Below are 14,348 nucleotides of genomic sequence, written 5' to 3' on the forward strand. Positions count from 1 at the left end.
GACAAATACAGTTAAGCTAGGGGTCCATGGGCTCCAGGTCTAATGTCATAGAAGCATAGGATACTACAGAACAGAAACAGAACTTTTGGCCCATCAAGTCCATGCTGAACTATTAATCTGCCTACTCCCATCAATATGCACCCAGACTATAGCTCTACATAATCCTCCTGTCCATGTACCTATCCAAGTTTCTCTTAAATGCTGAAATCGAACCCACATCCACCACTTCTGCTGGCAGTTCTTTCCACACTCTCAATGCCCTCTGAGTAAAGAAGTTCCCCCTCATATGCCCCTTAAAATATTTAACCTTTCACCTTTAACTTATGACCTCTAGTCACACCCAGCCTCAGTGGAAAAAGCCTGCTTACCCTATCAATACCCCTCATTATTTTGTAGACCTCTGATTTTGTATACCTCTATTAAATCACCTCTCAGTCTCCTATGCTCCAGGGGAAAAGGTCTTCATCTATCAACCTTTCCCTATAACTCAGGTCCTCAAGTCCTAGCAACATCCTTGTAAATTTTTTCTACTCTCTTTCAATATTATTGACCTCATTTCTGTAGGTAGGTGACCAAAATTGTGCACAATACTCCAAATTATGCCTCACCGATGTCTTATACTTCAACATAACATCCCAACTCCTGCACTCAACTTATGAAGGCCAATGTGCAAAGCCACTCTCTATGACCCTTTCCACTCATGATGCTACTTTCAAGTAATTACGGATCTGTGTTATGTATTTGTGGCAAATTAGACAACAGGAACCAGGAATCTGTAAATGCTGGAAATCCAGAGCAAAATACAAAATGCTGGAGGAACTCAGCAGGATAGGCAGCATCTATGGAGGGAAATAAACAGCTGAAACATTGACTCTTTATTTCTCTTACATAGATGCTGCCTGACCTGCTGAGTTCCTCCATCATGTTGTGTATGTTGCACCACGATGATATCCAAACTGCATGATTAAAACCAAGATAGCCAACCTTCCTACTCTAAGCGAAGTGCAAATCCAGAATGAATGTCCAAGGTTAATGTGGGGTTGAGTGGTTAATTTGCAGGTACTCGTGCATTTGAATACGATCATTGCAGCCACTTGGACATGCTGCAAGATCTTAGCTTGCTGCTTTCTTTCAGTTTTGTTTTATTGTAAAGTGCTCTTCTTACATGCCTCAGAGCCAAATAAACACCAAATGCAGAAAAATAGTCAATGAATTCAGCAACTGTCAACTGGCAATGTTGCCAGGACTTGAGGACCTGAGTTATAGGAAAAGATTAAGTAGGTTAGGACTTTATTTCCTGGAGTGTTGGAGAATGAGGGGCAATTTGATAGTGGTGTACACAATTATGAGGGGATATAGATAGGGAAATGCAAGCAGGCTTTTTCCATTGAGATTGGGTGAGACTACAACTAGAGGCCATGGGTTAAGGATGAAAGGAGAAATGTTTCAGGGGGAACATGAGGGAAAACCTCTTCACTCCGAGAGTGATGAGAGGTGGTACGAGCTGCCAGCGTAAGTGTGGATGTCAGTTTGATTTCAACATTTAAGAGAAGTTTGTATAGGCACATGGATGGGAGGGGTATGGAGGGCTACGGTCCAGGAGCAGATTGATGGGACTAGGCAGATTAATAGTTTGGCAGATATTAGATGAGCTGATGGGACTGCTGCTGCTCAGCTGTAGTGCTCTATGACTCTGAAATCTACTCACCCTAACATCTTTGGATTGCTGGTGGAAACTAGAGCACCTGGGGAAAACTCACATGGTCACAGATCGAATGTACAACTTCTTGCAGACAACTGCAGAACCCAGGTTGCTGGTGCTGTAACAACGTAGTGCGAACTGCTACGTTACCATGCAACCTTCATCTCACCAACAAAAGTCATGTGGTGGACCCATTTGCTAAACACGCTTGGTGGAAACTGTGTACTCCAAGTACAATCTTGGACACTTTGTTGATTAACACTCAACCCATGCATTAATTAATCAAGTACAGTTGTTTCTTAATTTGTTTGCTGTGGTGAACAATTTATTGAGAGCAGCTGATTTCTTTTGCAACTGGCTCAGTACTTCGGCCAATAGCTATTGGCTGTCTGCCTCCCTTTCTGGGATCATTGATACAGCAGAATGCTGCAAATGCTCCAAGTGACTTACGGCGAGTGAGAGCATGCACCCATGGAGTCAAGGAGCACTACAGCACAATAACAGGCCCTTTGGCCCAAGTAGTCCATGCCAAACTAATATTCTGCCTCATTCCAATGATTCCAGTGCATGTCTAAAGAATGGGAGAAGCAAAAGACGCATTGATGGGCATTTTGGGATAATGAATGGAAAAATGTCATATTTCAGATTAGTTTATTGCTATATATAACAGTTCCTCCCCACACCCTCAGGCACATCAGGTGGCAACCTTGCTGTTTGTTTAGCACTTGCCTGTTTCAGCTAGTTCGCTGCTCAACTCCAGCACAGGTGGAAAGTGTGTAATGAAATTCCTTGCTCACGAGGCACACAGAGTACATGGTGATAACAAATACAAGCTCTGGGCCTGTATTTATTTATTTAGAGAAATAGCACGAAACAGTTCTGGTGCAATTCTGGTCACCTAACTATAGGAAGGATATCAGTAAGATTGAAAGAGAGCAGAGGAGATTTACTAGGATGTTGCCGGGTCTTCAGGAGTTGAGTTACAGGGAAGGATTGAACAGGTTAGGACTTTATTCCTTGGAGCATAGAAGAATGAGGGGGGATTTGATAGAGGTTTACAAAATTATGAGGGGTATAGACAGAGTAAATGCGAGTAGGCTCTTTGCACTTAGATTAGAAGAGATAAATACGAGAGGACATGGCTTTAGGGTGAAAGGGAAAAGGTTTAGGGGGAACATTAGGGGGAACTTCTTCACTCAGAGAGTGGTGGGAGTGAGGAACAAGCTGCTATCTGATGTGGTATATGCGGGATCACTCTTAAGTTTTAAGAATAAATTGAATAGATACATAGATGGGAGAGGTCTGGAGGGTTATGGACTGGGTGCAGGTCAATGGGACGAGCAGAAAAAGTTTTCGCACAGACTAGAAGGGCCGAATGGCCTGTTTTCTGTGCTGTAGTGTTCTATGGTTCTATGAAACAGGAGCTTCGGTCCCAACGAGCTGCACCGCCCAGCAATCTACCTATTTAACCCGAGCCTAATCACAGGACAACTTACAATGACCAAGTTACATACGAACTGATAACGTCTTTGCACTGTTGAAGGAAACCAATGTGGCTCATGGGGAGAACATACAAACTCCTTATAGACAGTGCAGGAATTGAACTCCAAATTCAGGAACACCCCAAACTGTAATGGCATCGCACTAACTGCTGTGCTACTGTGGCATCCAAACTGTACTGACTGGAGTTCAGAAGTATGCGGGGGATCACATTGAAACTTTTTGAATATTGAAAGGCCTAGATAGAATCGACATGGAGAGGATACTTCCGATAGTTGGAGAGACGAGGACTGAGGACATGGCCTCAGAACACAAGGATGTCCCTTCAGAACAGAGGTAAGGAAGAATTTCTTTAGCCAGTGAATCTGTGGAACTAATTGCCATGGATGCCTGTAAAGGCCAAGTCATTGCATATATTTAAAGTGGAGGTTGATAGGTTCCTGATTAATAAAGGTGTCAAATGTTATGGGGTGAAGGCAGAAGGCTAGGGTTGAGAGGGATAACAAATCAACCACGCAGAGCAGAATTGATGAGCTGAATGGCCTAAATACATTTTTACACTAATTCAGTCTGCACTACTATTCATTGCGCCATGCTATTGTCTATGCTCCTCACTGTATTTATTACGACTGCCGATGCTGTTCACGCTGAACTTCACAGGAGCAAGGATCGTCATTAAACCCTGGTGCAAATGACAATAAACTAATATGAATCTGAACAGTGAGCACAAAATGAAAGGATGGTGCAAAAACTTGAAGAAGGGTCTCAGCCCTAATCATTGACGGCTTATTCCTCTCCATTGAAGCTGCCAGACCTGCTGAGCTCCTCTAGCACTTTGTGTATACTGCACTTAGGATGGCGCTAAGAATGTACTATGGTCTAAAGTAATGCATAAAGGATGCTGAAGTGCCAATAGGTGTTGGATGGTCCAATGAGCAGCTGGTGCATATCATAAGTCCTGATAATGTGACCACTGACTCTGGGTAGACAATCTCTGAAGAGTATTGATAATGACTGGGGTCACCCGTCTTGTAAAGACACTGCCCAGAAGAAGGCAATGGCAAGCCACTTCTGTAGAATTTGCCAAGAACCATCATGGTCACAGATGGCCGATGTCATATGGCATGGCACATAATGATGATGTGCCAATTACTGGAGAGGTAGAGTTAAGATTCCGAGAATGTGGCAGCACCACTGGGAAGGGGATATTTGAGGAGATTTACTTTGTCATCAAATCTCCTCAAAGCAAATTTCCACAGGTGGGCCGTGGAGAGCATTCTAACTGGTTGCATCATTGTCTGGTAGAGAGGAGACACTGTACAGGATTGGAAAGTTCAGTAAACTTAACCAGCTCCATCATGGGCACTAGCCTCCCCATCATTGGAGGAAATCTTTAAAAGGCGATGACTCAAAAAAGGGATGCCATGGTAATGTAGCAGTTAGCACTGCACTATTGCACCTCGAGGCGTTAGAGTTGGGAGTTCAGTTCCAGTGCTGTCTGGAAGGAGCTTGTACGTTTACCCCATGAGCTTTCTCTGGGTGCTCTGGTTTACTCCCACAGTTGAAACGTGTACTGCTTAGGAGGTTAATTAGTCATTGTAAATAGTCCTGTGATTAGGTTAGGATTAAATAGTGGGCTGCTGAGCTGCGTGGCGAGTTGGGCCAGGAGGACCTGTTCTGTGCTGCATATCTAAATAAAATAAAAATGGTGACATCTTACCACCTAGGACATGCCCTCTTCTCACAACTACAATTCATAATTATGCTTTGTGTTTTGTATTGTTTATATATATGTAATTGATAGTATACACACAATGGCCACTTTGTTAAGTTAACTTTCTCATCAATGCAAATATCTAATCAGCCCATCATGTGACAGCAACTCAATACATAAAAGCATGCAGACATGGTCAAGAGGTTCAGTCGTTGTTCAGACCAAACATCAGACCGGGGAAGAAATGTGATCTAATTGACTTTGACCATGGAAAAATAGTTGGTGCCAGATGGGGTGATTTGAGTATCTCAAAAACTGCTGAGACTTTCATGCACAAGAGTCTCCAGAGTTTATGAGAATGGTGTGAAAAACAAAAAAAAACATCCAGTGAGTAGCAGCTCTGTGGGTTAATGAGAGAGTTCAGAGGAGAATGACCAGACTGGATCAGGCTGACAGGATGTGACAGTAACTCAAATAACCATGCATTACAACAGTGGTGTGCAACATCTCTGAATGCACAACACGCCTAACCGTGCAGTGGACCATGGACACACACTCAATGGCCAGTTTATTAGGTACAGGAGGTAGCTCATAAAGTGGCCTTCGAGGGTATATTATGTACCGCACTCTACTGCTGCCAGAAACCAACAAATTTCACAACATATGCCAGTGATAATAAATCTAATCCTGAATTTGAAGATGTGATTAAGCACATAACTAACTTCTTCACTTCTGACCCTATAATGAAGGCAGATAATAGATCAGCTCATAACGAGATTATTGAATGGATATGATAAAGTGGCAGAGAATGATAACAAGGAGTTAGCTTGAATGAAGTGGTGATTAATGACAGACAAAAGACACTGCAGTTGATACATCAGAAATGAAAAATATAATGAGAATCATTTTATCTGTCAGATATATTGGCAGAAGGAATTCCCTGAAAATCCCTCAAAATCCCACATACAAGATGCTGGTGAAGCTCTGCTTGGAAGAATTGTGTTCAGTTTTGGTTGCCTTGCTTTAGGAAAGATGCTTAAGGTGAGAGGGAGAGATTTAATAGGAACCTAAGTGGCAACATCTTCACACATGTGTATATGGAATCAGGGACCAGGGAAAGTGGTTGAGGCAGGTAAAAATAAAACCACTTTTAAAAGACAGTAGGACAGATGCATGGAAAGGAAAGGTTCAAAGGGGCATAATGTGGGCAAATGGGACTAGCTTGGATGGGTATCTTGGTTGGCATGAACCAGTTAGGCCAAAGGGCTTGTTTCCTGCTGTATAACTCTATGATTATGTATCTTGTTGAACCAGGCCCATTATCCACTCCCAGAAACCCAATCAAGCACCTTCCTGATCTATCTATCCATTTATTTATTTATTTATTTATTTAGAGATTATGGCACAGAGTACGCTCTTCTGGCCCTTCAAGCCACGCCACCCCAGCAACCTCACCACCCAACTATTTCACCCTAACCTAATCACGGGTCAATGTACAATGACTGAATAATCTATCCGGTATGTCTTTGGACTGTGGGAGGAAACTGGAGCACCCAGAGACAGAACTGGAATTGAACTCCAAACTCTGGAAGGCCCTCAAGAGTAAAAGTGTCACGTTAAACACTACACTACTGTGACACCATTTATATTTGGATTAAACTGCCAACTATGCCAATGGCAGCCAGAAAATTCTGAAAACTTCTGAATAACTGTGAGATTGCATTGATCCTTTAATGTCCAAAAATGCCAATGAAATATTTTTGGTAGTTATTGATGTAGTGTAGTAAATATAGCAAGCTTTGAGCACAGCAGGTCCCCATAACCAGTAACCTGGTGACAATCTATACTTAAACTATCAACTGGCAGGAACTATTTACCAGACCACTGGTGATAAACCCAATTATATTCCATAACGTTATCACAGCCGGGGAAGGTAAGGGTACAAGTTCCAACTACCTATTAAATTCTCCTAATGCCATGCATCTCAAATAGTCTCTAAGCACAAAGTCTAGCTTCTGGCTTTCACAGGCAGCTTAGCTACTAAGCCCAGAAGAACTGCTTCTACTGACAGGAGAAGAGGCAAAGGCAGATTACTGGTGCCTTTAAACTAGTCACTCTGAGCAGATGGGGCTCATCAGCTATGGTTGGCTGCTGATTTAGGAGGAGGAAAAACTCTGATCTCAAACGTTTGCTCCCTTGCAGCTCTACTCACTCGTGGGGAAATCTTTGGGAGTAAACCCTGAGGAAAAATCTGGTGATGAAGTCCATGTTGTAGTCCTAAGTTGAGTTCAACACTGACTGGCAACTCCTGCAACACTGCTGATGCCAAACTGTATCGGACCCCGCCGCTCCTTTGGGCTTATCAGGTGCGTGGAGAGGGGGAGCTTGTTATATGGGCAACAGATTGCTCTCCGTATTGTACTGCCCTGGCTTGCATATCTAGATAGCTGGGATGCAACATCCATGGTTGACCCTGACCGACTTGGGCCTCAACTCAACTCAACAACTACGTTCCATCCTTCCATTATTACAGACACATGATGCCTACAGATACAGATACGTGCTCTCTTCTCACTGCTGCTATCGAGAAGGAGGTAGAGGAGTCTTAGATCCCACACCACCAGGTTCAGGAACAGTTATTGCTCCATAACCAGTGTGGATCAACTTCACTCACCTCAACACTGAACTGATTCCACAACCTGTAGACTTACTTTCAAGGACTCTACAACTCATGTTCTCAGCATTATTTATCTTTTTCTATTGTTGGCACAATTTTTCTTCTTTCGCATGTTGGTTGTTTGCCGGTCTTTGTTATGTATAGTTTTACATAAATTCTATTGCATTTCTTTATTTTCCTATAAATGCCTGCAAGAAAATGAATCACAGGGTAACATATTGTGACAGATACCTACTTTGATAATTAAATTACTTTGAACTTTGAACATCCAGGTACATGGGGTGACATGGTAACATGGTGGGAAGCGCAATCACCGATCGGGTGCAATTTCCGCTGCTGCCTGTAAGGAGTTTATATGTCCTCCCCATGATAGTGCGGGGGCTCCGGATTCCTCGCACAGTCCAAAGACGTACAGGTTAGGGGTAGAGAGTTGTGGGCTTGCTAGGTTGGCACTGGAAACGTGGCTGCCCCAGCATAACCGTCGCTGATCTAATTTGACACAAATGGCATATTTCACTGGATGTTTCGATGTATGTGGAACAGATAAAGCTAACCCCTTTAATATTTCATGCAAGAGCAGGCAGGTCTCAAGTGAAAAAGAATGATGAAAACTGGCACTGTAGCAGTGTTACACAGATGTGGCAGCCAAGACTCACATGGTCAAATCCCTAGAGGGGGGATTGAAGCCCATACACCTCTGTCTTGGAGACAGGAGTCTCTCAATTGAGCCACAGCTGTCTGACCTCTCTTATCCCTCAAGTCCTGGAACTATACCACGAAAGATCCTTATGAAAGGTTTCAAAGATCAGCTGGGAGGACAGACACAGTAATACAGGAGGAGACCAACATGGAACAGCATCTCCACTATGATAAAGCAACACTAACTCCGATGGATAGGTCATGTCCTCTGGAAGCCTAACTCACCTTGCCCCAAACAGATCCTTTACCGAAGCTGAAGAAAAGTCAGTGAGCCCTTGGTGGGAAAGGAAGCACTTCAAAGATAACATTGCAATCATCCGGAAGAAAGTCAACGTTACATCTAAAAACTGGGAAGGCATTCCACTCAATAAATACACCTGGAGGAAATCTGTTCAAGAGGGAGCTGGGTTTCATAAGTGGCCTCTGCTATGCAGCTATGAAAAGAGAGACTGAACAACCAAAATGCCCAATCACTAATCACAGTCACCGCTTACTCTTGACCACACTGCACCAGAATATGTGGATCTTTGACCGTCCTCTACAACCACCTGAGGATCCAACAACAGATAACTCCTTAGGAGAACATCATACTTGAATCGAGTGATCGCACCTCCCCTTAGTGTAAGTTGTTTAAACACAAGAAAAAATATAATGCAGCACACTGGTCATTAAATGGTGACTGAAACTCTGATTTGTCCCTTCCGCAGAAATTTTACATCAATGTCAAGTTCAATCATCTGCTTGTTGGGAGAATGGCTGGGGGTGTCATTCCCATGCTTCTCTTCACAAATGATCTGTGCCCACAGCCTTTCTCTGCTGGGCTAATGGGCGATGCTTTAAGGTCTTCGGTTGCCGCACTCATTAAAGTGAGAGAAAGCCTGCCAGAGTGAGCCAAGTTACAGTAAAGCTGTAAGAACAGATGCTGACTGTAATTAAATTGATTTATGTCTTCCTTAGATCTTCAAAGCTGACAGTCAGCTCCAATTTACTTCGGGTACAGCATCCTTTTCGAAACTCCAAAGTATCACAGGTCCTCCAAATGAAATACATACAACCCTCAAGTGTGTGTTCAATTGATATTTATTGTACATTATATTGGGATGATGAGATGACGCATTTTGATGTATGTTTGAATGTAAATGCAATAAATAAATGAATATGAATCTGAATTTGATGCCCTGTGAGCCAATCGCGATGAACAAGGCCATGAGCCTATGTGTTCATTTGTATTAATGTCAGAGGCCAAAGGTCTATGTCCACAAAACTGTTACAAGCCAGCAAGATTGAAAAGCACTTATATATAAAAAAATAAGTTCCAGACCCGTCCTTTGATTCCCTGTCATCTGTGGTGCTATATTAACTTACAAATACATAAAACAGGAATATCATTTTATAGGGATCCTGCGGCCATTGTAAATACCATACATAATGAAATCCACCATTGCGGATTGCCTATAGATACCCAAAGCATACACTGCTCTTTTTAATTATGTATAGAACATAGAACAGCATGGCACAGTACGCCCTGTGGCCCATAATATTGTGCCAACCCTTTAACTTACCTTAAGTTCAAATTAACCCGTTCCTTGCCCAAACAGCCCTCTATTTTGCTTTCATCCATGTGCATATCTCAGAGTCTCTTAAACGTCCCTACCACCACCCCTGACAGGGTGTTCCATGCACCTACCACTCTTTGTGTAAAAAAACTTATTTCTGACATCCCCCTGTATTTTCCTCCAAACTCCCTACAGTTATACCCCCTTATATTAGCTATTACTGCCTTGTGAAAATGCATCTGACTGCCCACTCTGTTTAATCCTGTTGCACAAAGCCATAAACCCAATGATGTGGCCTCCACATGTTCACCACCCTCTGGCTAAAGAAATTCCTCCTCATCTCTGTTCCAAATGGACATCCCTCTATTTTGAGGCTATGCCCTCTGGTCCTAGACTCCCCCACTACAGGAAACATCATTCTACATATCTAGTCTTTTCAATATTCAATAGGTTTCAAAGAGATTCCTCCTCGTTCTTCTAAACTCCAGTGAGTACAGGCCGAGAGCCATCAAGCACTCATCATACGTTAACCCCTTCATTCCTGGAATCATTTTCATGAACCTCCTCTGGACACCCTCCAATGCCAAAATATCCTTTCTTAGATATGGGCTCAAAACTGCTCACAATACTCCAAGTGTGGTATGACCAAAGCCTTATAAAGCCTCAGCATTACATCCTTGCTTTTATACTCTAGTCCTCTCGAATAGGCCTGATCATATGTCTCTCTAAAAGAATCTTAAGCAACTCCAACATACGTAACTTTAGACCATAAGACCATAAGACAAAGGAGCAGAAGTAGGCCATTCGGCCCATCGAGTCTGCTCCACCATTTTATCATGAGCTAATCCTTTTTATCCTATTTAGTCCCACTGCCCCGCCTTCTCACCATAACCTTTGATGCCCTGGCTACTCAGATACCTATCAATCTCTGCCTTAAATACACCCAATGACTTGGCCTCCACTGCTGCCCGTGGCAACAAATTCCATAGATTCATCACCCTCTGACTAAAAAAATTTTTTCACATTTCTGTTCTGAAAGGGCGCCCTTCAATCCTGAAGTCATGCCCTCTCGTACTAGACTCCCCCATCATGGGAAACAACTTTGCCACATCCACTCTGTCCATGCCTTTTAACATTCGAAATGTTTCTATGAGTTCTCCCCTCATTCTTCTAAACTCCAAGGAATACAGTCCAAGAGCGGACAAACGTTCCTCATATGTTAACCCTCTCATTCCCGGAATCATTCTAGTGAATCTTCACTGTACCCTCTCCAACGTCAGCACATCCTTTCTTAAATAAGGAGACCAAAACTGCCCACAGTACTCCAAGTGAGGTCTCACCAGCGCCTTATACAGCCTCAACATCACATCCCTGCTCCCATACTCTATTCCTCTAGAAATGAATGCCAACATTGCATTCGCCTTCTTCACTACCGACTCAACCTGGAGGTTAACTTTAAGGGAATCCTGTACGAGGACTCCCAAGTCCCGGTGCATCTCAGAACTTTGAATTCTTTCCCCACTTAAATAATAGTCTGCCCGTTTTTTTTTTCTGCCAAAGTGCATAACCATACACTTTCTAACATTGTACTTCATTTGCCACTTCTCTGCCCATTCTTCCAATCTATCCAAGTCTCTCTGCAGACTCTCCGTTTCCTCAGCACTACTGGCCCCTCCACCTATCTTCGTATCGTCAGCAAACTTAGCCACAAAGTCATCTATTCCGTAATCCAAATCGTTGATGTACAATGTAAAAAGAAGCGGCCCCAACACTGATCCCTGTGGAACACCACTGGTAACCGGCAGCCAACCAGAATAGGATCCCTTTATTCACACTCTCTGTTTCGTGCCAATCAGCCAACGCTCTATCCACGTATGTAACTTTCCTGTAATTCCATGGGCTCTTATCTTGTTAAGCAGCCTCATGTGTGGCATCTTGTCAAAGGCCTTCTGAAAATCCAAATATACAACATCCACTGCATCTCCCTTGTCTAGCCTACTGGTAATTTCCTCAAAAAATTGTAATAGGTTTGTCAGGCAGGATTTTCCTTTAAGGAATCCATGCTGAGTTCTGCCTATCTTGTCATATGCCTCCAGGTACTCTGTAACCTCATCCTTGACAATCGACTCCAACAACTTCCCAACCACCGACGTCAAGCTAATAGGTCTATAATTTCCTTTTTTGCTTCCTTGCCCCCTTCTTAAATAGCGGAGTGACATTTGCAATCTTCCAGTCTTCCGGAACCATGCCAGAATCTATCGACTTTTGAAAGATCATCGCTAATGCCTCCGCAATCTCCACAGCTACTTCCTTCAGAACACGAGGCTGCATTCCATCTGGTCCAGGAGATTTATCCACCTTTAGCCTATTCAGCTTCCTGAGTACTTTCTCTGTCGTAATTGTGACTGCGCACACTTCTCTTCCCTGCCACCCTTGAGTGTCCGGCATCCTGCTGTCTTCCTCAGTGAAGACTGATGCAAAATACTTGTTCAGTTCCTCTGCCATCTCCTCCACTACCCTTGGCAGCACATTCCAGGCACCACCCCCCCCTCCAAATCTGTGTAAAAAAAACTTACCCTACACATCTCCCTTTCACCTTAAAACTGTGTTCTCTGGTCTTAGATATTTCGATTCTTCGAGGAAGATCATAATCATCATCGTTGTGTCGTGTCACATGACATGGATGATCATGGTCTCTTCATGACCATGATTGCTCTTGGCAAATTTTTGTGCAGAAGTGGTTTTCCATTACCTTCTTCTGGGCTGTGTCTTTACAAGACTGGTGACCCCAGCCATATCAATAATCTTCAGAGATTGTTTGCCTGGTCTCAGTGGTCACATAACCAGGATTTATGACACGCATCGGCTGCTCATATGATCATCCACCATCTGCTCCTATGGCTTCACGTGACCCTGATTGTGGGGCTAAGCAGGTGCTACACCTTGCCCAAGGGTGACCTGAATGCTGGCAGAGGGAAGGAGCATCTTATACCCCCTTTAGTAGAGACATACTTCCACCCTGCCTCTCAAAGAGAAAGATACTGACCGTCTAATCTCTCTACACCTCTCATAATTTCATAAACTCCTCTCAAGTCAATGACAGTGAAGGTTAAGTGTATTTATATTTCTAAGATGTAACGGCGGCCAATTAAAACAGAAGGTTCTGTGAAACAGGTATTATCACCAGATATCTTTGTTAACTGAGTGATCAGAAGCTTCCTGGAACACTGCTCCCTGCATTAATGTACAACAATTCAGAGAAGATCATAATCATGGTATTGAACCAGGGCCAGATCAGTAAGTGGTTAAAGTTCTGGAATACTTTCCCTACTATCTCTTGCCCCCTGCCTCCCTCCCCACCATTACAATACTAGTTAAAACCTTTGACAAAGATTTTCGCTCTTTAATAGTTCAGCAATTATATTTTTGATAACATTCCAGCAAGAAGCATCAGACTATCTTGCAGCATTAATGGCACGTATAAATGTTGTGATTCCTCATTCAGGGAACACTCCGACTTCCGGAACAGACTGTTTCCTTCATGCATGGGCCACTAATTCACAAGATTTGTGGAATTTCTTAAAGAACTGGGCGTGCTTTTTGACTGTGTTGGAGCCAATCTGGTGCAAGAGATAGGTCACTGAACAAATGAGAATCAACCAAGTCCCTGGACTGGTTTGGTAGTTAAGGGAATGCAAAGTGAAATCTCAGTCTAATTGGCTCAGATTGTGTTCAATATCCATTCCTCCCAGCGGATCCTATGGGTCCAGGTGGGAACAAACAGTGCATACTTCAAGTCATGAAATTTATGCGGGAAAGAGGTGACTGATGCATTTGCAAATCCACTCAAACAATGTAGATACTTTCATTGGTTGGGGCATTGAGCATAAGAGGAAGAAGTCATACTGTAATGGTATAAATCTTTGGTGTTTTATAAGAGGCACTGTGTGTGATTCTGATGGCCTCATGACAGTAAGGATGTGGAAGCTTTGAAGAGCATATAGAAGACTTTTTCTTGGATGAAGCTTGAACTAGAGAGTATGAACTATATGGTGAGTTTGAACGAAATTGGATTGTTTTCTTTGGAGCTTTGGAGGCTGAAGGGAGAACTGATAGAAATTTATAATTATAAAAGGCACAGATATTTTATTTTCCCTGGATGTAAATGTTAAAGAATAGAAGACATGCATTTAAGGTAAGGAGTGGGGGAAGATTAAAGGAAATGTATGGGGCAGATTTTTTTTGGAGATTGTAGCAGGTGCCTAGAAGGTATTGCCAGGGATGGTGATGGAAGCAGATACTGTTGTGGCATTTGAGAGATGGTTAGATAGGGACATGAATATGCAGGGAATGGAGGGATATGGTTCATGTACAGGCAGAAGAGGTTTAGACCTCATATTGACCAAATTCTCCAAATTTCTCCGCATCTCCAAATTCCATTGAATCACCACTGAAACCTTCATCTTCAGCTTCTTGGATCAGAATCTCTGGAATTCTCCC

At 43.0% G+C, this 14,348-nt stretch overlaps 1 protein-coding gene across 7 annotated transcripts in view; it reads right to left on the minus strand.

The window, feature by feature from the left end:
• aff2 (AF4/FMR2 family, member 2) overlaps window positions 1-14,348 on the minus strand; it is a 703,805-nt gene that overhangs the window by 160,208 nt on the left and 529,249 nt on the right. The gene's annotated exons all lie outside the window — the stretch shown is intronic.

The sequence above is a fragment of the Mobula birostris genome, chromosome 10 (assembly GCF_030028105.1).
Source record: "Mobula birostris isolate sMobBir1 chromosome 10, sMobBir1.hap1, whole genome shotgun sequence".
Classification (NCBI taxonomy): domain Eukaryota; kingdom Metazoa; phylum Chordata; class Chondrichthyes; order Myliobatiformes; family Myliobatidae; genus Mobula; species Mobula birostris.